The following is a 22,739-nucleotide window of genomic DNA, read 5'->3' as shown; positions in this document are numbered from 1 at the left end:
GTCATGCTTGTGTTTTTAAATTTGGAGTTCTAGTTGAGGTTGAGGGACTCAGCCCACCTGCAGCAAATGTTTCCAGCTTTGCCCTTGGCTGAGTGCCTCTGATCTTGCCCCTGTCCATCCTCGGTGATGCTGAGCAGAGCAAGGCACTGTTGCTTCCTCCTCTGCCCAAAACAGTGTGAGCCTTGCCCTGCCTTCACAGGACAATTTTTAATTAATTTATTTATTTTTATTTGTATCAGCTTTAGCAGAGGCTGGAAGAAGAATTTGGTGGTGGCGATAGCTCTGCAGGACTAGTTTCTCCATTAAATTTAGGGCCAGACGACTGGAATCAATAAAAAGAGAGTAAAACACCCCTGCACCACGGAGCTGCCTTGTGCCATTGCTTGCTGCTGGTTCTTTAGCTGAGGTATTTCAACGAAACCCTTGCCAAAACCAAAAAACACAACCCAAAACCTCCGTAAGGGAGAAGAGGGACTTGCTGTATGGCAGAAGTAATATGTTTCTAGCGGAGAAGGAGGCCCAAGAGGGTGATTCTGGGGTTAGGTGGTGCGTGCAGGGTAGGATGGGACCAATAAGTTACCTGCAGCTCCAAAGCAGCTTTCTTTGCTTGGCACACAAACCAGCTTGATGGGAGCTAAAGTTCACGGGCTGATTAGAAGAGCAATGGAAAAAATGGTTCTTATTACATGGGGTCATATACTTGTCCTTGGCTATTAAAAAAAATAATGGAGGTTTAGGCTCAGCTCCCCACCTTTGGCTGGAAGTTAAAATGCTGGCCATGTGGAAGGCTCTGTGCCCTGCTTTCATTCATTATTTTGCTGTGTAAATAATTCAGTTTAATATTTCCTTGTGAACTCTTGCCTGGCTGTGGTTTTCTTATCCCCGATTTAATCATGCATTACAGCTGGATTTGGGTTGCTGGCTGTATGGTATTTTTGGACTCCCAGACAGGAGTATATCTCTTTATAAATTCTTTATCATATTTGTGGAGAAATATACTATCTCATTTGAATGTAATTAACTTTGTCACTACACAATTAGTTTATAGGATTTATTAATGCAACTATTAAAGCCAGCTAACAAGCTGTGGGAATCCCTATGTGGATTTTAAACCACAATACAGACAGGCATAATAATAAAAGGAAAACTTTTTAATATTCTCCTGTGGATGAAATCCTGGCTCCCCTAAGTGTTTTGCACTGTTTTGAAATTAAAGTGTCTGCTGGCAGCTCAAACACTGAGGTCTTCACTCAGATTTTATTTTGGTTGGTTTAGGCAAACTCCCACTGTCTTATGTTCTTTTGGGCATTTTTATTTTTATTATTTTTATTTTTATTTTTTTTTTATTTTTATTCTATTTTTATTTCTATTTTTGGTATTTATAAATAAGGGTGGGATTTGGCACAAGTATTTGTGGCAGAACTTTGCCCATGTTTAACCTGACACGATTATGGGAATTAATACTGCTCAGAAAGGGGATTGTGGAGCTCAGTTTCTCCAGATTTGGCCCTGGCTGTTGCAATAGCAGGAGTCAGTATACCTGGAGAGGAAAATTAGGGCGGCACTGATGAGAATAGGCTCGGAATATGGAAATATTTCTGCTTTTAGTGTTAAGATTGAAAGAATTGTTCTATATTTTCGCATTTATAGCAGGAGTTTATATACAGGATAGATTAATAAATATATATATTTTTTAAAAAGTATGAATCCCCCTAAGCCAAAGCTGATGCTTGCCGCATTTGTATCTTTGGAGGAAATTAGGCAGCGCTGGCCTTTTCATCTTCAGGACTCCTACTTGAAGTAAAATGGCAAAGATCAGATTTTCATTGCAGGGTTATTAGATTTAGCTTTATGTGGATTCGGTTTACAAGAATTAAAGGATATCTTAACCGTGCACCTTGCCTTGCCCCTGTGGCTCTTGTGGCAGGGAAAGCCATGATCTTTTCCCCAGCACAATTAGCCCTTAAGCAGCAGATAAAGTGATTGGGTCACAGCTGAGCGCCAGCAAAGGCCGTGGGTGCTGCAGGGCCTGGCCAGCAACCGGGCGGCCACGTGTGTGGGGACAGTGCCACCTCTGCCGGGAGCACCAGGACCCAAGACCATCATTCCCCTGGCTGGACAGGGATGTCTCCTTGGTAATCAATTTATTTTGGGTGCGTAATGCCTTGGCGAGCCATGGTGTACATGTCTGTGGCCCCATTTGTGTCTAAATTGGATGTGACTTTAAATTAGGAGGTTGAAGTGATGCTTACGTCTTGCTGTGAAATCTTTAGGTGAGGTATGGACACAAAAGGTGTGCTGGACCTGCTTCATTGCCACGCTGGGAGAGAAGCGATGGACGTATCTTAATCGTTAAAATAAATCAGAGACTTCCTGCTGGTCACAAAAAAGTGTTGATCACAGGAGTCCAGCTGTTCCACACCCCTGTTTCCTACAGATCAGTCTGGTCTTGCACAGGACTTGCTCTGCTCTTAACTTCACCAAGAGCTCATCGTGCCCCAAAGCCAGGGATGTCTCCTGGTTTCTCCCCGAGGGCAGAGGATATCTGTAGGGGTTACCGAGTTAATGGAGCTGGCTGTCTTCTTCCAGGTCAGGAGCTGTGATTTCCCTGATTCAGACGTGTTTGCTCTCTTTCAGAGCCCATTATGCAGGTTTGTCATGTGAGAACGCGTGCTCCCGGCGGTGCTGGAGGTGCGTGGCCATATGTCACGAGATGAAACTACTCTCTTTGCTCGAGGTGAAGCATCACATTGATTCGGGTTTTCTGCTGAGAGATGGAAGTTACTTTCATGATAATGTTCACCTGTTTTCTCTTTACTGGATTGTTAATTTCACAAAGAGATATTGGAGAAGCTGTTAGTGGAAAAAATGAGCGCACTTTGAATGGAAAAATAGAGGATTTATGTTTATATAAATAAACATAGAGGGTAAGTAGGCCATTAGTTAGAAAATTCAGGGTTTGAATCAACATACATTGAAGAAATGACTGGAGTATGAGCATTAAAAATAAATAACAATAATTCAGGTTTCATAAGCCCAGGTCATTCTGTGGGGTTTAGAGCTTCAATTTTGGGATATAGCAGCTGAAATCCTGGCTCTGCTGACGCTGACGGGAGCTCTGCCGTTGCCTTCGGTGTGGGCAGTGTTTCACCCTGAGGGAAGCTGCTGCGAGAGCGAGGGCAGATTTGCTATGACAAATTCTGATTTTCCTCCCATCAGAGTATTCTGTTCAGAGCAGAGTAACAAATGGGAATTTCAGCTGTTCGTGCATGTGAAACATGGTAAGAGCAGATTATTTGCTCCCTGTCCTGCCACCTGGAAGCGTCAGCTGCACGAGTGGCAGACAGAAATATTACACAGTAAATTCTTGGCAAAGCTTGGAAACATTTATATAAAATATCTGAAATAAGCATGGTATACGAGAGTTGAACTCTGAATGGATAACATAATTTAAATATTTATTATTATGTTATATTTTTCTAAAGTTTGTCTGACTTTCAGGTTTGATTCAATATCAGCTGCCCTTAACAGGGGGTTACACCGCTCCTTTCTTTTTGTCTATATTAAGTAATTATATTTCATCTTTGATGGGAAATTGCATTTTATATCAGTCATTGCTACTTGAAAAAATATTTTCCTTGAAAGTGAATTAAGCTTAATTAAGTAGGCTGACTTAATTCTGAAAGAAATTGTCCAGCTAGAGTTGTAATGCTGTTTAATTTACCAGTTCGGAAGCTGTCTTTTAGGCAGCTCAGAGGATCTTCCTTGAGAAGCTGCTTCTGGTTCTCGGCCAAGCTCTCTGGGGTTGAAATTAATTGTGGGAGTAGTTGAGGTGGAGACAGGCCCTGTTAGGACGTGCCCATCTGTGAGGCTCGGAGACTTCCACAAGTGAAGAGGTGTAAAGAAAGAAGGCAAATACCGGGGGAGCTTTGCAGCGTGGGTCTGGGTACTGGCAGGCATCACGGGACTGATGGGCACCCAAGGGATGGGTGGGCCACTCTTCCTTTTAACTTCTTTTAATGTTTATCAAGCTGTAAGACAAAGTGACGTGCCCAAAATGTAAGTCAAGGCACGGAATGGCATCTTTGTCTGTGGTGTCCGCAGGCACAAAGCTGAACAGCAGTGACACTTCTGCTCACTTCAAACCCCGTGCTCTCTGTGGTTTTATTATTCTCACGATGTTTCTTGGAGGATCCGATGATTATTGCAATCCTTCTCCTTGGTTTGTGGCTGATTTTGGTGGGACCTGTAATTTTGGAAAGAGGCAGTTCCTTGGAGGCAGGAGCTCCTCACTGCTCCAAGTGCCCTGGAAGCCCCTGCAGCCTGGCAGCAGCCAGCACCCCCCCTTGCCTCCCACCCCTGTCTGCTTCCTTCCCCTTTACGTGCCCATTTGCCTTTTCCTGCCCTGTGCAGCACTAAAACTGCCAGCACCAAAAGCAAACCGCTAAAGAAAACAGTTGTTTCTCTGGACAGATCTGTCATCACCCCCCTTAAACCGCATTTCCACCTGGATCTTGCTGACACGCTCAATCTATCATTATTTTGTTTACTTGGCAAGCATTGAGCTGTCTTTGGTATGTGTTGTCTGGAGTCTTAAGTGATCCTATCCAATTTTAAATGATCTGTGTCTATTATGGCTTTGGCAGCATCTCCTTGCATTGTCCATGGTGACTCTATTAGCCCTCTCTGAAAGCATCTGTCTTCTCTCTTAATTTCCCAAGTCAAATATCAGCACAAAATCACAGAGCTGTATGAATTTAAAAGCCAAGAAACCACCGCTTTTTTTTCCCCCCACATCAAATGATATTAGGGGAAATCTGTGTTATATTTGCACTGACATTTACCTATACGCTTCTGCATCAGTGAGCTGTGCTGGTTTGCTTTTCTTCTGTATCGAAACAAAAACTGCTGCAGGCACTAATGCATTAAAAAAACACCCTGTGCCTGGACTTCTTTCCTGTCTGTCTCTTTCAAACTGAAGTCTTCCAAAGTAAACTCAAAATCCTGTTCTGCAAATTGTACCTAATACACCCAAATTCAATTTAGTAAGCAGAAGCGAGCAGCTTTGTACACGCACATTAGGGAGCTGAGTTGGAGCCCCTTTGGAAAACATCATGCCCCAAGACTGAGGAGTTTCAAGGTTGGATTTTGTTGTTTTTTTCTCAGCTGCTTCTTCAGGAATTGATGCTCCATCTCCTCAAACACATACACCATCCCGTTCTGCAGGCTATCTTCGTAGCCATGTGCTCAGGTGGAGATTTCCAGGCACACACAAACAGCATTTCAAACTGGCCCCAGTGGGGAATAGTGCTGGCAACCAAGCTCTGTCCGTGGTAGAAAATGATTTCCAGTGTTAATATTTAAAATTTGTACCCCTTCAGGTAGTACCTTATTCCATGTGTCTGTTGCTTGGAGAGCGGGGTAGCTACTGTACGGGTGGATAGCAGGGCAGGGGACTGCACTGACATCTGGGTGAGACAGGCAATGTGTGGGAGAAGAAAACGTTATCGACTGCATTGTGCAGAGGCAGAGCTGATGGACAGAGCAGATCAATGCCTTCCACGCACGTACAGTGAAACAATGCAGCACAGCAGCAAGCGGGCCTTGGTCACTTAAAAGCAAAGCTAAGTCCTAACCGCATGTCCTTTTTTTCTTCTGCCTCCCTTGGGGTGCCAGAGGTCCTTGCTGTAGTTCCCCTGCTGATGTTTGTGAAGCCGTCTCGAAGTGCTGGGTTTGGTGCCGTGCAGTTTAACTCTCCTCTCTGCTTTTATGCTGAGCACCTTGCGCAGAGGTCCCCGAGCAGCTGGGCTTCCAGCTGCAAGGCTTCCACCTCGCTCCCCCTCTCCCCTGCCTGCTGCTGAGCCCAAATTGTTTTTACAGTGAGATGACGACAGCCACGGCTGTTTACAGCTGATTTGTTCTGACTACCAAACCCAAACCTTTGGTTTAGGTTTCCCACACTGGAGACGTCCCCTGGTACCTTTTAAAATGTGCAGTGATGTTTGGTTTCCTCGTAGCTAGCTCTCCTGCCTACAGCACCGTTGTAGGTGTCCTTCTGATCAAGATATTTAGCGTGCAGCTCCCCTTTGTGTGTCCTTGTATTGAAAATCTCCTCAGCTAGTCACTAGATTAGGGAATATAGACTCATCTTCCTTCTAATTTTCCTCCTCTGTTTGAACTTTTGCTTTACCCATATATTTAATAGTTTTTTTGGTCTTTTAATTCTAGGAGTACGAGCATATTCCTGGCTATTCTTTATTTGTCTTTTATTCGTGCCGTCCTGTTTTAATCAAGCACCTTATTTTACATTCGGAATGTAAGGGAAATCGAATAGTTCTTGAAAATTAAAACATGAAATTGAAATTAAAATCAAATTTCAACCCTTAATTAACCTGATAAATGGAAACAACCAAGTCAACGGAGGGGAGCCAGCCTGCTGCTTGAGACCTCCTTGCCCAGCCTCTGTGCTCCTGTGCCCGTGGTCGGTCAGGGACACCCTGTGCTCAGCACCGTGAGGCGAAGCTGCTGCAAATGAGAGCTGCTGTTTGTTAGCCTTTGAGCCTTAAAATCTGTTGAATTCCCTTCGTCTCTCCTCCCGTAGAAGCGCAGCCGCCAGCGTTGTCACTCGCCAGGTGGTGAGCAGCTTCCCAGGTGCTCCCCTCTGAAGGGAGCTAAAAATACCGAAGGCCTTGCAGGAGCAGGCCGGGAGATTTGTGGAGCTGTCAGCACCATCCAGCACTGCAGGGCTCAGCGGCACTGAGCACAGCTCAATCCAGAGCAGAAGTTTCCTCTGGAAGTTCGCTGGCAGCTGTGACAAAAAAAAATCCCAAGTTTCCCAGTGCAACTTGTACTGACGTGGCTGTCAGGGAGGGCCCTGCCCCTGCGTGAGCTCTTCCCACTTCGTAAGGCCTCTGTCAGTGCTGAGAGCCTCCTGCTTTCCTCCCAGGTTTGTTCTTGGGATTGTTCTAGTTCAGATTCTCTAGGAATAATGTCAGTTTTGGGTGACCAACAGGCACTAGAAAGCCAGCGCAGAAGAGCACTTGGTCAGCCGCCCTCCTGCCCGCTGGCACCGTGACGGGTAGGCCCAGAACCAGACATTGGGGCTGTAATGAGGGCACGGCCGGGTAACCGGCCTGTATGCTAAGGCAGGATGAGATGGCACTCTGGTGGATTATTATTCAGTATCTTGAGCCATTTGAGTGTTTTTCTGGGTGGAATTAGGTGAAGGAAAGTGGGACGGGATGGCTCTATTTCGGTGGCAAAACACACAGTCCATTTTCTTTGCATTATCTTTCCTGAGGTCGCGAAAGGAAGATGGAATAGATCCCATGGGCTGTGTTTCAAGTAATTATGTCCCCAGGCTATGTAAAGAGTGGGGTCTCCTTTTACTTACAGCACTGTTTAGAATGAAATAAATAATTTGCTCTAATAGTTAGTCTCCAATCATTGTATGAATTATGTTTGCTGCACATAATGAGAAAATTGCACTGTGCAATTTTAATGTGTATGTTAGCGTATTTATCGTTGGGCTAGGTTTATGTTTAAAGAGATGAGTAATCAGCTAAAAATGTGTTAAAATGATATTTAATTTTTTTTTTTTGATAGCTTGGCAACTAAAAGAAGACTCCAGCTGTCTCCCTCCCTCGGCGAGCAGCGAATAAGAGCTGTGGAGGTTTGAGGGGGGTGAGGACGATGCTGGCATTTTTTGAGTGTTGTTTAGCTGCTCAGTTTAACCCTGCTCATTCCCTATGGCTCAGTGCATGGCGATAAAGCTGGATGGGTAGGGGATAATATATAGAAATACATTTCAGTAATGCTGCCCAGTGTGAAGTTAAGGCATCAATGCAGTCAGAGGCAGCTGGTGCTGCCCCGGCTTCTGTCGGTGGCACTGGGGAAAGCATGAGAAGGAAGGGGGGTGGGGAATCAATAAAAGGAAAGGAGAGCAAAAAAAATAATCCAGGAGGCAGTGTAGGATGCTGTGAGCAGCAACAGGTCTGTGCTCAGGATACCAGGCTGGAAGAGCTGGGGCTTCGTGTCATCTTAATGGAACTGTGTGCGTTACCTTGGGCTGATAATTCCCCGTGTAACGTGTTCGGTGGTGAGAGGGCAGGTGTCTTTGGGAGCTGCATTTGTTCTGCTGCAGACAGCTGCAGTAAGGCATTCCCCAGCCCTCTCCTGGGCTCCCTTCTGCCTGTCTGTCCCACCAGCTCCCAGTTCATCCCATGCACGGGCTCAGCTCGCAGCAAGTCCCCTCTGACCAGTCCCTGGCCACCACGCTAACAGAAACCTCGAAGAGTGAATATCTTTAGTTAGGAATTTCAATCAGTTCAGGAGGAAGCTAAATCCATTCCTCCCCCAACCCTTGTGTGTTCCCAAGAAAAGAGAGGCGTGGGTAGGTCTCAACCTCCAGAGCTGTGAGGCCAGCAAACAGCCAGAAATAGCAGGGAAGGGGCCTTTTCTGCTCCAGGTTTCTTTCCTCCATCACTGAACAACTTCTGCCATATGAAAGCCCCTCCTGGCATCACTGCACGTGAAAATCATTGCAGAATCCTCATTTATTGTTATTAAGCCAGTTCTGCCCTGAAGCACTGCTCTGGAGCAGGATTTGGGGCAGTACAGATCTCCTGTCCCCTGTACAGCTGGATAAATGCTGGCCTTGCATGTGCCCAAATATTAGCCTGATGGAAAGGGCTTACAGTGCCTACAGGGGTCTGAATCAGTGGGACCAACAGAAGAAATTCCCTTTTAAGCCCTTGCAGGACCCTGTGCAGGAGCTGAGCCCTTTGCTGGGGTGGGGGCTTTGCCCATCCCATTGGGCTCTGGCCCAAGGATGTCGTTTCTGTTCAGCACTTTGTTACAGCCCCAAAGCTGCTGTGTGCCATGCACTGAGCTGCTCTTCAAAAGTTGTCACCGAGGTTAATAATTGTACCTCTGGAGTTCTAAGGTTAGGTGTGTGATTTTTTGTCAATATAATGGAGTCTGCTGAAATTCCAGGATTTAGCTCTGCGTCAGGATCAGCAGAGGCTATTCCCGGCTGCCTAATGAATAAAACCTGTCAATGGAGATCAATGTCGTTTTCAGCTTATGAAAGACAACTGTTTCACCTTCATATGCTCTGTACAGGTGTTGCTCCCTGCTCCGCACAGTGAGTTTATTTTTTTTTCATTTTCCTGATTTATTATTATTTTTTAGTGGCACAGCAAAACAGAAGAAAACCTTGGTTATCTACCTATGAGCTAGAGCACATCCCACCCTGACATAGAGGACACTGTGTTAAACCAACGGGTGTAAGCATACATAATCGTTCCTGTCTGCTTTCTGTGTTTCTGTAGCTACAGCAGATTTCACGAAGAGGAGGTGTTTTTGCAGAATACGGTTAGTTTCACCTCCTATAAAATTATTGGCTTCCTCAGTGGCCCTGCCAGGGATTTTTCCCAGTTTAGGTTGATTCAAGCCCATGGGCCACAAACTATTTTATGCTCTTCATCCTTGGAACATTACCGGGTTGTTGGGATTGTGAAATCTCTGAACAGCTCCCTGGGGCTGTAATGACCTCCCAGGATGGGAGGCTATGGGTAAACTGGTGGACTGCAGCTAATTGCTAGGGCTAATGAGTAAGTATTAGGGGAACCTTGGCTATTTCTGTTCATGAGTGTGTATCGTGATCAGGCTCCAGAGATGGGGCTTCAGGTATTTGTGGTCTTCTGGAAAAAGGGAGATGTTAGAGCAGAGTTTGCTCGGCTGCGTTGTTAACATGCGCTGCTGTCCTCCTCGTGCCTCTGAGCTGTCCAGTAGCCTGGAACGGGTGGAAAATTATTCTATAGCTGCCAAGAGGGTAGAAGAGAAAAGCAAGGGTCATGTACACTAATGTCATGATCTGGCTCATTGAACACTTCTATTCATGTCTCCTGTAAGGCACCGAGAACACGAACTAACTGCGTGCACCGCCACAAGAGGTTTCGGTGCGCATCCGAAACGGTGACCTTCTGGGTCCAGGGGCCTGGTGATGAAGAATTGTTTGTTGGTCCAGCTGTATTTGTATTTTCGGTGCTGCAGAGATGCAGGATGCTGCGAATATAAATGTTCACTAAAAAGAAGTATGAAAAACAAGAGCAGCAGCACAGCAGACCTAGTAAAACCGAGGGTCAGCCTTAACACCAGGCTGTGTGCGCACAGGTTTCTCTTATTTGGTAGCACCAGTTGGAACATGATGTTTCTGTTCTGTAGGATACCGACACCTCAAAATTCACTGAACAATCAGAAATCACAAATATTATTGAGAAATGTTTGCATGCAACAAAAAATAATGTTTTTGTTTTAGCTGGGATTCCAGGTTATTGCTCTGAGGGATGCGCTTTAAATGGTAGTCTGCTTGGAACCAGCAGTAAAAGAAAAACTTGTTTCATAATTTTAGACTGGTTTTCTAATTAATTGTTTTTGTCAGTGGTATTTTAATTGGATCAGCATTTGATTTTTAGTTTTAATGTGTTTTATATTTAAAGTCTCCTTTGTAACTAATACCTGACCCTGCTAAGGTGGAAGAGAGGAACTGTGCCCTTGGGTTATGTTTCTTTAGGTGCAGTGGCTAATCAGTAGGGGTAGAAACAAAATCCTGGAGTCTTCTATTATTTAACTTTATTTCTATTTTTCTACTCTGCCTTTGTTTTCAAAGATTGGCACAGGAGAGGGACTGTGCTTCAACTCACATCTAGAAACAAGTAGCCTCTACCAAAAAGCTGCACGGGAAGCAGTTAATCCACTTTTTTTCTACCTAGCTCAAGTCATTAAAACAAAATACAGCTCCCCCCCCCTCCCAGCAATAATACTTAAATAATGCCTTGAATTCATTGCTGCTACTTTTTATTTAATGCACAAAATTACACTCCATAAGTAACAGGAACATCTTATCACTTGGAGGACAGAAGGCATGCTTGCTGAAAGATTTCATTCTGTGCCTGGCTTCAAGCCTTTGTAATAAAACGAAACAGGACCTAGATGTGGAGTGAACCTTAATTCAAGCAGACAGAGCTTGCTCTCAGGGAGGACACGCTCTCCTGGTTGGTGTGTGTGTTGCCGTAGCCTTTAATGCTTTTGCTGTGGTGGTGGACGTGCAGCGCCGAGTGGAACGGGCATGAGGATCCCTCCTGGTGGGTGCATCTGGTGAGGACTCGCTGCAGCTCACAGTGCTTGTCCTGTCTCGTTCCATGGAAGATGCCTTTGAGGACAGGACTTCTGAATGGTTCTTATCCATTTCTGTAATACAGACATTGGGGAATTGCACTTAGAGGATGGATAAATTACCAACGTTGCAGTGGCAGAGGCAGATTTTGGTCAGAGTTATGCCTGCGTAGCCCCGTTAGTGCTCTGTGAGGGTGGGACTGCCTGCAGCATCCCTCTCTTGCTGGGTACGAGCTGGATGCCCAGAACAACTGAGCTGTATTTTTCAATTCCAGGCTGAGGTTGCAGGCTGCTTAGGTTGCAGATTTTTCATAAGGTCTTGAAATTCCTGGAAGACAGTAAGTATGTGATAGTGCACAGCAGGATCTTCAGAGCAATGCCTGACGCTGCTGTTACATTTTGAAGATGGTGTTCTGCAGCTTCCTTTTTTTCACCATAAAGAACTGTAAACTTCCTCAGCTGCATGAAATCTGATGCATAAAACTGTGCTTTTATGAATTTTTAAGGTTACTGGTCAGAGATGTAAGTGGTATTTATTCCTCTGCAGAGCAGCCTTGTGTGGTGGAGCCAGGAGATGCTGCGACCGTCGGTGGTGTCGGCGTGGCCACGCTGCCGCTGTACAGAGCTGCTGAGCAACACCCAGAAATGCACCCACATCTTGGCACGTGGGCATTGATCCTGCACCATTTTTCATGTGTCCCCAGGCAGTTCGATTAGATGTGCCCAGTCTGTCCATGCGTGTAGTACCAGAACTCAACCCGCTGGCAGAAATGGGCCCTGTCTGCTGGGACAGCTGGTGCTGCAGGGAGAGGTGATGGCTGTCACAGCCCGTGGCTGCTGAGACATCATCTGGGGGCTCTGTCACACTCCTGAGGGACATTCATACCCACCCTAAAATCCTGCTGTTGCCAAATGCTGCTAAGCATCTCTTTTGCTTTTTGATGTCCTCAGCTCGAGGGTCAAATGAGGGGTAGAGAAGTAGAGGAAGCCCAATTACATTTTGGCAGTAGGTTCAGTGGTTACCAACATAATCAGCCTGTACTCAGTGATCTTTGGCTGGAAATTACCGAGTAAATGTCAGCTGGTATCATCCTCTGCAGATCTTTGCAAATGCATAAGTGTTGCTGTTTAATATGTTGCTTATTCTGAACTCTATTATAAGTTTCTATTTTTAAGGCTATTGAAATCAAACTAGATTAGCTAAAATTTAGACTACTGAGACAACTAAAAGAACATTTTATTATCAGTTATTACTGTAGCACTGAGCTTTTAAGATTCAATTATTGTTTTACTCTGCTGCTGACAGCTCCTACACCCTTCACCCATTCTGATTTAACTTCTCACCGGTCCCTTTGGCTTCCCTTGTCTGCTGGGTATTGTTTCTTAATACCAGAGGGAAGAGTTTTCTTTCAGCAGTTGGACAGCGGGTGGAAGGAGATCCTTGGGAGTTAAAACCACAGAAATGTAAGTGAATTATTAGCACTTTGAGCAAATACTGGGAAGGGAAGACATTGGCACATTAACTATTAACATTTGTTAATTAATGCAAGCAAAGAATTCAGATTGAAAGGTGCTTCTGTATAAATTCTTAACTTGATCTACTATATTTCCAGATGTTTCTCTCTCTTGGTCAAATCTCACGTACCAGCTATGAAACCAGAACTCCTGGTAGAGGCATGACAACGTCTGCAGTAAGCAAGGGATTGTACCTCTAGGTTAGTAGGCGGTAAATAGCTGTTACCTAGCCCACACGTAGCCCCTCTGGGGCTCCCTGACATTCCCTGGAGCTCAGTACCACACAGGATAAATTGGTGGCTGTATTCAAAGCAACTGAAAGAGAGGAAATTCACGACACTGTTTGTTCCATGTTCTGCCCGGCTGGTTTGGTAATAGCCAGTGGTCGGTCGTGTCACAGAGTTTTAAACCAGCCATTCTAGGAACTGTTCTTTTTACATAAATGAGGAAAAGAGAGATCAAGGTGCAGGGGGTATTCAAATCTGCTTCACCTTGTGCCTTGACTGTGCCAGGATTCGCACTGCGATACAGCAAGAACACGAAAAGGGAGTGCTGCTGCTGATAACCATCACAGAGAGTCCTCAGGAGCTCTCGGTAGCCAATTCATCATAACGGGGGAATTTCGCCCTGGTGCTGAGTGTCACTCCAAGCTCTATTCATCACTGACGTCTCCAAACGCTGTATCTGGAGGAGGTGAGTGGTGTGTAGGCATTTTGCTGCCTTGCAGCTCAGGAGGAATTTTGACCTCCGTGCTCAGAGTTACTCTAAGCAAGCAGAGCAGACAGTGAATGTATCCAGATCTGAGAAAGCAGCTCCCCTTCTCATGATAAGAGCTTCAGAGGTGACTGTTTGAAATGATGAATGATGCATATTGCACGCAACCGAAGATTAATTAAGAAGAGCGAGTTAACATTCTGCACAACTTCACAATAACAGCAGTCTCCTTGAAATCTGTACAACATCTGCAGGCTCAAGTTCAGCCAGATGCAAGACATCAATAAACACTCTGCTTTGCAAAAAGTAATTTCTTAACAAACATTGCACTGAAGACGATGATATTTGTGTCTGCTCGCTGTCTGTTGGGTAGCCTAGCAAGGCTATATTGAAATGATTGCTGCACTTTCTGCATGTGTTGCATTAATTAATGCTCCATCCACCTCCTGCCGAAATCACTGCTCTGCTGTTTCAGTGCCTGGAGGACCCCTTACTTTGGGCCATCTCCTCCTCTGTGTTTTCAGTCCACAAAGGACCCCAGAAAGGCCTCGTCACAAGGAGTGCTTTCTTGCCAATTCTGCAAGAGTTATTTCCATCAGTATCAAACTAATTAAAACCTTGATGATCAATATTCTTGCCTTTGTATTAGTTTCTCTTATCTATTTTAACACGTGTTCTTGCTCTCTCCCTTCCTTTTGCCCAAGAGGTCTTAATTAAAGATTAACAAATCATCTGGAATTGAACAAAAACAACTGAGCCAAAGTTAAAAATATGAACTTATAGAAAGCCTACTGCGAACTTGGATTTCTTTTTTCCTTGGTTTTTTTTTTTTTTTGATGCTTCCAAATCTGCTTTTCTTCATTTTCTTTATCTGATCTTCTTGGTGCCTGGTACAGCTGGAAGCAGAAGCTCCCCAGTGCTGGGAGAGACCGCTCCTGTGCGTTTCTCCTGCTGCAAACAGTGGCACAGAAAGTGCTGTGGCTACCGGTATTCATACCAGGAAAATGCTTCACAGTTTGTTTATCAGTGAAATGGGCCTTTGAATGTGGGAACTGATTTGTTATCATCTAACAAGGTTGTTGAAAATGCAACAAATGCAGGTGTATCCATAGCACCTGTCAGTACCACGCAGTTCGGGGAGAAAGAAACAGAAACTCCGAGTTGAATGTGGAAAGAAAGAAAAGATGAGAAGATTGTCAAAGGAGAGCCGTGGGTGATTTTTTGATTTAAATATTTTTTTTTTATAATCAGATTGCAGATTAAGAGGGAAGTGTGTCATGCCAAGAGACTACTGAATTAGTGTTGGTGTTAATTACTCTGTTTGAAACGTGCTTGTTTTTCCTGAGGTTTCTTAGCCTCACTCAGCAATACTTGATTTAGTTAGCTAAAAAAAACACCTTTCTGTCTGTTGGACAACCTCAAGTTAAAGGCCAATGCTTCAAAACTACCCACTAATAAAAGCTAAGTGGGGTTTGAACCAAAATCTGTATTTTTCCCATAGTTTGGGTGGTGCCTTGTGCTGCACAGACATGAAGGTTTGAGGTGTGATGGAGAAGAAGAGCCTTGAAGAAGAAGAAGAGCATGAAGAAGAGCCTTCCTCAGCTGGGGGCTGGCTCCAAGCCCACTCTTCGAAACTGGAAAGTCCTTGGAAGTTTCCCAAACCTTGACCTGGACCTTGAGTTTGGGAAGGTCTCTGCCCTGCAGGTGGCCCACGACCCTTACAACAGGGTGCAGCCAGCTAAGAGCTGATCCAGCAAAGAGCTAATCCACGTGAGTGCTTTTGTTTTACTTACACCCTTATCCGAAGAACCAGTTCATGTGGCAGTTGGAAACATTTCTCTCTTCAGGTATGCGGATACGGTGCCAAAAGTGAAACTTCTTCACCTGCTCCTTTTTTAACCTGTTTTTTTTATTTTTCTTTTTTTTTTTTTTTAATGTCTTTGGCTGAAGGCAGTAAATGGATAAATGTGTTGACAAGCAGTAGCTCAGCAAAGAACAAAAGTGGGAAAGAACAGCTTGAAAGAGGTAATCTTCTCCTACCTGAGAAGCAAATGCACATGGGAGTGAGAGAGGAGCAAAGTAATAAAGGTATTTTTGCCTTTAATGCATCCAGCACCAGGTATGCCAGCAGAAATTAAATGAGAGAGGCTGTTTCTTACCCAGGCAGAGCAAATGGCTGTCAGCATGGGCTCCGTGCACGCCCTGCTGCTGGGCTCAGCCATGGACTTGCTGCTTTCTGAGCATCAAGCCATTCAAAGTCACCAGTAACAAGAGGTGCAAGCCTTGGGTTGCTGTTTTGTTTCCATTTTTTTAATAGATAGCTGTGAAAAATGTACAGTAAAACTTGTAGCAGTAAGTCCCTTTTAAGTTTTCCAGTGACTTACGAGGCCTTGCAGAAGGTTGGTGTTTCCTTGAAACCCGAAGAGAAGGAGCTGCATCGTGTCTGTGCTGCGTGGCATGTACCTTAATGAGTCAGTCTCAAGCAAACCCCAAACCTCTGGGAGAAATACTGACTGGAACAGCGACATTAAAATAAAAATTTGTGTTAGGTGTCGCTAGAGCCAGGGATGCCTCAGGTGGTTGGTTCCCAACAGGCTCCGTCAGCCACGGTCCCTCCATGCCTGCTAAAAAGCTCTTCAGCATTCTGGGCTGGAAGATGAGGAAACAGGCTCATACACTACTTTTTCCTTCTCCATTCCTTTTGGTTTCTAAAAAGATTAAATTTACTAGGAGAGATTAAAAATGAGATTAAAGAAATTAATTTTCCTGGGAAGAAGTCTCTTCCTCGAGCAAAATATGAACATAAATAACAACTCAAAGAGACTGGAAATGAATACAGAAAATATAAGATGCATCTGCAGACAAAGTTAGAAAAGATTTAAAAAAAAAACAACAACAAAACACCACCACAACCTAATAGGATCTACTGTTGATTTAGAATTAGGCCAGCCCTTCTCCAAATCCCACCTGGCAAAGTTTGCATTTACAAATCCAGAAGGGGAATGCTCTAATGAGCAATGGCTCATCCACCTACCTTTGGTTTCCACCTGCAGCTTGCTTTCCGTAGCATGAGCCAAGCATATAGGTGCCATGGGTCCCCTCCTGTTTGCGTTGAGCTGTTGTGAAAAACGAGCAGATGAAGATTTTGTCATTCACCAGAAGAGTTCTGGGGAAGTTTTACCTCGAGGGCATGCGGGGTGAAGGCAGTCGCCCAGCCTGTCCCACTGAGATTGTCTCTCCCATGTCCTGTTTCGGAAAAAGCTCCTTAAATCTTCTAACCAGGACATGTAGGATTTGCACGTCCTCGGGTCTTGGCCCATGGGGAACGACACATCAGGAGCATTCAAATCCCCCTGTCTTCTTGCCTGGGCCTTTAGCTTTTATTTTGCTTAAAGGCATCATTAAGAAGCCCTCCCAAAAAAACAACCAACCAACCAAAAATCAAAGAGTCTAACTTGATACAGAATCAACAAAAACTCCCAGAAACATTTTTAAGACTTCTCCCCCTTGCCTTCAGGAGAAGCATCAGCAGTTTCCCCATGCTGAAGACCTGAACAGAGCAGTGGGACTGAAGAGGTAGATGAGTTTTCCCATCCTCACTGTTGCAATGCTGATCCTGGTGGTTACAGTGAGAATTCGTTATTTAAGGAGATTGAAATGAACAAATATATTTATATATATATGTAACTGATTCTCTCACTCTCTTTTCTCAGACGTTTAGCAGGATGGCAGATTTAAGCCCTTAGTAATTTTCGGCGGCTTAAACATTTTCCCCACTACAGAGCAAAGGAAGCTCTCGGCTGTGTGTAAGGTCTGACAGCAGCTCTCGAACCCTTGCACATTGATAGCTGATCAGTCCTAAAGGTGGCTTCTCTGTTAGGAAGCGATACACATCTTACGCTGATAGGGAGAAGTTAAACCAGAAATGTCTGTAGAAAGGCTATAACAAAAAAATCTTAAATGAAATCAGGAAATAATAAGAAGTATTTATAAGCTTAAACGGGATTCTGTGAACTGGCGATAAGTATTGCACTGTTCCTGCTAGATTGAGGGCTGGTTTTGTGCTGGCTTTGAAAGAGATAGTATTCATCTTTGTTTGTGCTACAGCCTCCGTAGCACGGGCTTAAAAGGTAAGATTACACATAAGCTGTACACAGCCTACAGTTGCAATGACAGCGCGATTTTATCACTGACAAATGCAATATGCAGGCTTCTGTTCGGTAACCCTCCGAAAATCGAGATACGTTGTAAACGCAGGTGTAAAGATTTTTTATTCTTATTTTTAAGAAGCAGCAAAGAACCTGGTAAAAGCCGCGTCGCTTCCAGAACTTATCATTAGCTGGTGGCACAGCTGCAGGCAGGGTTTGTGTTCCTGGGTACGTGCGGCTTTGGGGGATGGAGAAACGTGGCTTCTAGTCGGTGAAGGCATGGGAGCTAAAATCTCACTTAGAGGAGCATGTATCCTCGGATTACTGTTGTACCGTGCCTTGGTTATATCAGGACAGGTAATAGTCACTGTCAGGAGTCTGGATGGGGTGATTGAGTTGGTGCAAGCTGCTGTAAATTGAAGCGAGCACGGCTTTTCGGAGTTTGTAGGAAGAAAGGGAATAGCTGGGCTGAATCTTCCACAAATAAATATGTTCCCATCCAGTTCTCTTAAACCAAAAATCTCCTTGCCAGCTTTGAAATATGAAGAGGGACAGCGTGCTCCTGAGACAGCGATGTTAGCAAGTGCCAAGAGAACTACTCTGAGACAAAACACGTAGCTGGTTTTGAAACCTAAAGTTGGAAATGAGGTAATTTGGATTCTATTCCTGACTCTGGCCCAATCATCCAGTTATTAGAAAAGTTATTGGACATCCAGTAAAATTTCCTTTAGTTCAGCTTCATTATATGTGAAATGGAGATAACTGCACAGGTTATTTGAAACTACGTTAAATAATAAATTTAAAGATTATCATAGTTAGTCTTCGATATTTGTAACCCATGTGGAAATCTTGGAATATGGAGCTGTGTTTTTGCCAGGTAATGTTGATGTTGTAAAGCATAAATGAAGAAATAAATAAAGGGACGTAATCACTTTGTAAGATGCTGTTGATGTTTGTTTCCCATAAATATTTTAAGTAATACAGCTCAGACTTTGGATTTCTGAGAGTAAATATTACCGAGCTCTGCAGTGCTTGATTTCTGTGGGTATTTTTGGGAAACAAACACGATTGTGAATATGCCCTGATAAAAAAGCAGAAGTACTGCATCAAATAGCTCCGGCAAGGCAACCTTCATGTGCACAGTTTTCTGTCTCTATGCACATACATAATGATCAAAAAAAGAGATTGTTTTAATGAATTATGACTTGGCAGATGGTGTAATATTTTACATATTGCAGTAAAATATGTTTCTCAACAGCTTTTGCTACCAGAGAAGCGTATTGCTTGCTTGAGTGAGAGGTTTTCCTTACAGAAGGTCAGATGCGAGGTGGGTAACACATGCGGGAGTGCATCTTGAACTATCAGCCTATATGGTACTGCCAATGTCAAGAAAATCCTGTGTAAGTTGGAAATGGCAAAATACTATTGCAGCGGGGGGAAAGAACTTGATCTGAAGGAGCTCACAGAGATCACTCGCTGCCAGTTTTGAGGAGACGCTTTCTGATGTTTTAGTTAAACGGAGTTGAAAACTGTGTCTTTGTTAGTGTGATTGCTCCTGGTGAACCTTCCTTTAGAGAAATTGCAACCTTTTCCCACAACCTTTTTGGCTTTTTCATTGTCGCCCCATCCTGGGCCAACGTTGGTGTTCATTGCCGCCCCATCCTGGGCCAACGTTGGTGATGAATACATGGAGTCTGCCTTTCTACCTCACCCTTCTGGGTGCTTTTATGTGATGCAGTGTAAGGTCTCTGCAGCTGATTCCTTGCCCTGATTCCTTTGTGCTCCTCACATCTAGGTTTTCCTCTTTTGGGGGAATCTCATTTGCAAAAATATGCTTTTCTCATGAAACATTATTTGTAAGCCTGGTGTGAAACTCTCACTGCATTTATATTTTTGACAGTGTGCACCAATTTGCTCATAATTCCATTATGTTCAGTATAGCACTGAATTGGGAGAATAATTTTGGCATATGCTAAAACCTCGTGGTTTACACACATAAAATGCTATTCTGGTAACAAAGTAGTGAGTATGTTTTCTAATGGGATATATATCATTATAAATGGAACACTGGTTTTACAAAATATTTTAAGAGGAAGGTAAATTAGATCATGAAAAGTGCATAAGGGCTATAAATTATGCAGTAGCCTAAAGAATTATTATAAAGAGATTTGGTTGCGGCCTGAGTCCACGAAACTTTTAACTGTGGCCATTAAAATAAACCATGTCAAGTGCTCACAGCCACGCATGATATATTGCATCTCGTGGAATGGTCACCTGAAAGTTTAAAATTACTTACGGCGTGAAAATAATGGTCACCCCTCATTCTGGTTGCAGATGGTTTTTAATGAATGATATTAAATGGGAATGGTGGTAGTTTAAACTAGAGTTTTTATGGCTCGCTCTCTTGGCATTCAGAACGTTTTTTGCCTAAGAGGTGCCTAGAATTTCTTAGGTGGGAAAATCTTTAATGTCTGACTGAGCTTGCCAAAGATGCTCTGGGGTGACTCGCTGAACTGGTGTGGGCTGGAGGAGTGTGTTCGAAACCATTGCTGCCATGGGAGGTCTTCCTTAGGTGCTGCAAAAAACCTTCCGTTTCTCTCCTGTCTATAACAGGCATCTCTTTATCTTTCTCTTTTTAATTTTTCATTTCCCTATTATGTCCTTACAGCATCATGTTGTTGGTCTTCAGGCCTTCTTCAGGCTGATGCAGTCCAGGCTGTCTCGCAGGAAGATTTCCTTCAGAAACCACCCCTGGGCCTCGCTGAAAACGTGTGGGTCAGGTGTCCCGTCACAGCAGTGGTGCAGGAACAGTCTGTAAATGAAATTCATCCATTTGCTTCATCACGGTCACTTGGAGAAGTAGCAATGCTTTGGATGCCTGCTTCTGCTGGAGCAGGAGCTTGCAGTAGGCATGGGGGGTCTCAGGACATCGGGTGGCATCGTGGGCACGTCTCACCAGAAACAGTAGTTGTTATCTGTAACTTGAACACTAGTTCTCATCTGTAATGTGGTAATGTTGGTGGTAGGGGAGACGTTTAGACCAGATGGTCTTGGAAGTCTTTTCCAACCTTAATGATTCTGTGATTCTGTGTTTTATTATGAGGTTGTTTAATTTTTATTCTCGTGAAAGATGAAATCACATTACATTAATGATTAACTCTGTCACGGAAAATGCCCATCAGAAAGTCTGGAGGAGAAACTGCATTTATTTAACTTGTGAGCTGTTGTAGTTTTGAATCATGGCTTTTTTAAAGACCTTGAAAGCCCCTTGCTGCTTCAGAGCAGTGTAGTGGTTGGCTCCACGTTAGGGCTCCGGCTGAAATTGGGAGTAACTTCTGCAGAGAGGAAGTGCTGCTAAAGAAAAAGGAGAGAAAAGGATAAAACAAAGTATCTTTGAAAGAGATGAAATTAGATCTTGATTAGCCATTACCCAGGTCATTAATTTCTGGGCTATTTTAGGGAAGGAGGATCGCGTGGAGGAGTTATGCTTCTCCCTGCAGTCTGGATCTTGGCTGTTCCCAAATTCTCCTCTCCCTGTTCCTCGGGTTGTGAGCGGCTGTCGCCGTCCCTCTGGCGTAGCTCAGGCTCCACAAGCGTCTGTGTGTGAGAAGCTGAACCCTTAACTCCTGATAAGTTGCCATTAGTCACTAAAAATTACCGCTTCTGCGACTACTACGCGGCTTCTTGTCAACGGAAAGCAGTTACAATGCTATTTCTTGATTGTAATCACAGCAGTAGATAACGTTATTTTTTTTAAAGATGCCTGTAATTTCAGTAAAGCTGAATTAGTGCTGCAGAAGAATAAATGAAATGAATCAAACCGAGCAGGCGCTGTGAGCAGAGACCCGGCAGCCAGCTGGGCTCATCGGGGGCTTGTTCCCCCAGGGACACAGAGGGGCAAGGATTTGGGACTAATTCCCACGTGCCCGTGAGATGTGGTGGGTGCCACTGTACGCAACTACAGGGGACTGTAAGTGTTATCTCTGGAAGCAGCTTCCCACCAGTGTACCTGCATTTAAGCACAGGACGGGGCCATTTTAGATAAAACAGCCTAAAAGCTCTGTCATCTCAACGATGGAAACACTTCTGTTTATTCTTTTTCTCTATTTTTTTCTCCTAGGTGCATGTACATAGTAAAACACCATTAATTTCAACAAAATTGTTTTCACTGCTGCAAAATCTGGCTTTGTAGGTGGCCACTTTCCTTGCCCATCTTCCCTTGACCCTCATCCCCCAGAAACTTATGGGGAGAAGGATAAAAAATTGATGCTCGTGCCCACCTACAGCTGTTCTTGGTGCATTAGTGTCACCGAGAAAGCAGTGCCACACCTTTATAAAAAACATTTCTGCATATTGTACACCCGATGACAGCCCGCACAACCTTTCCTTTGAATGCATTTTATTGTTTGTGCGCCCTGACAGTGCTGCCAGCTCTGGGGATTTTATCATTACCTTCGTGACAGCTGTTTTTTTGTTTTTTTTTTTTTATTTTTTTTAGTTTCTTCTGACAACATTGCTCTGCGACTTTTGTTGGTTTAGCCTAGTTTGATGCGAGTTGATAATAATTACAGTAGTAGTTAACAGTATTTTGTAGGATGGCTATAATTTGTCTGTAATTATAGCTGGAACGATAGAAACGCATCCCAGTTTTTAAAGAAAAGTAAAACTCCGGCCTTCATGGTACTGGGGGAAAGAGATTGAAAATGTTGTTTTCAAAAGATTAAAAGCTGGAGGGCTAAAATTAAGCCTTCAATTATACTAAAGCTTAATCTTGTGATACTAAATCCCTTTTTTTGTGTTTTGGGGATCTGCCCTGCGATCGGTGTGTCTGGGGCTGACAGTATCAATTACACTGCAGCAGCGCATGAAGCCGGCGGCCTTTGGGCATTGACCTTTTCATCTCTAATGTTAAAGTAATTCATGCAGGTGGAGTTTGAGAGGAGTATATTTGTTTGCTTCCTCGTTTTTCACGACGTGACACTAACATAAATCATTCCTAATTTCTGGCTTTGTGTGCGGCTTCAGCTGGTGGCACCCCCTGGGTTTCCCAGCCCTTCTCTGCCACCCACGTGCTAAAATGTTAACTAAAAGGTGGAAAGATGCAGGTGAGTGGCTTCATCAAGGTTGTAATTAGGCTTTGCAGAATTTGGCTGTTTTGCCTTCATTGTTTGTGCCCAGCTGCCT

Source organism: Anas acuta, chromosome 14 (genome assembly GCF_963932015.1).
Source record: "Anas acuta chromosome 14, bAnaAcu1.1, whole genome shotgun sequence".
NCBI lineage: Eukaryota > Metazoa > Chordata > Aves > Anseriformes > Anatidae > Anas > Anas acuta.
This window is presented reverse-complemented; position numbering follows the sequence as displayed.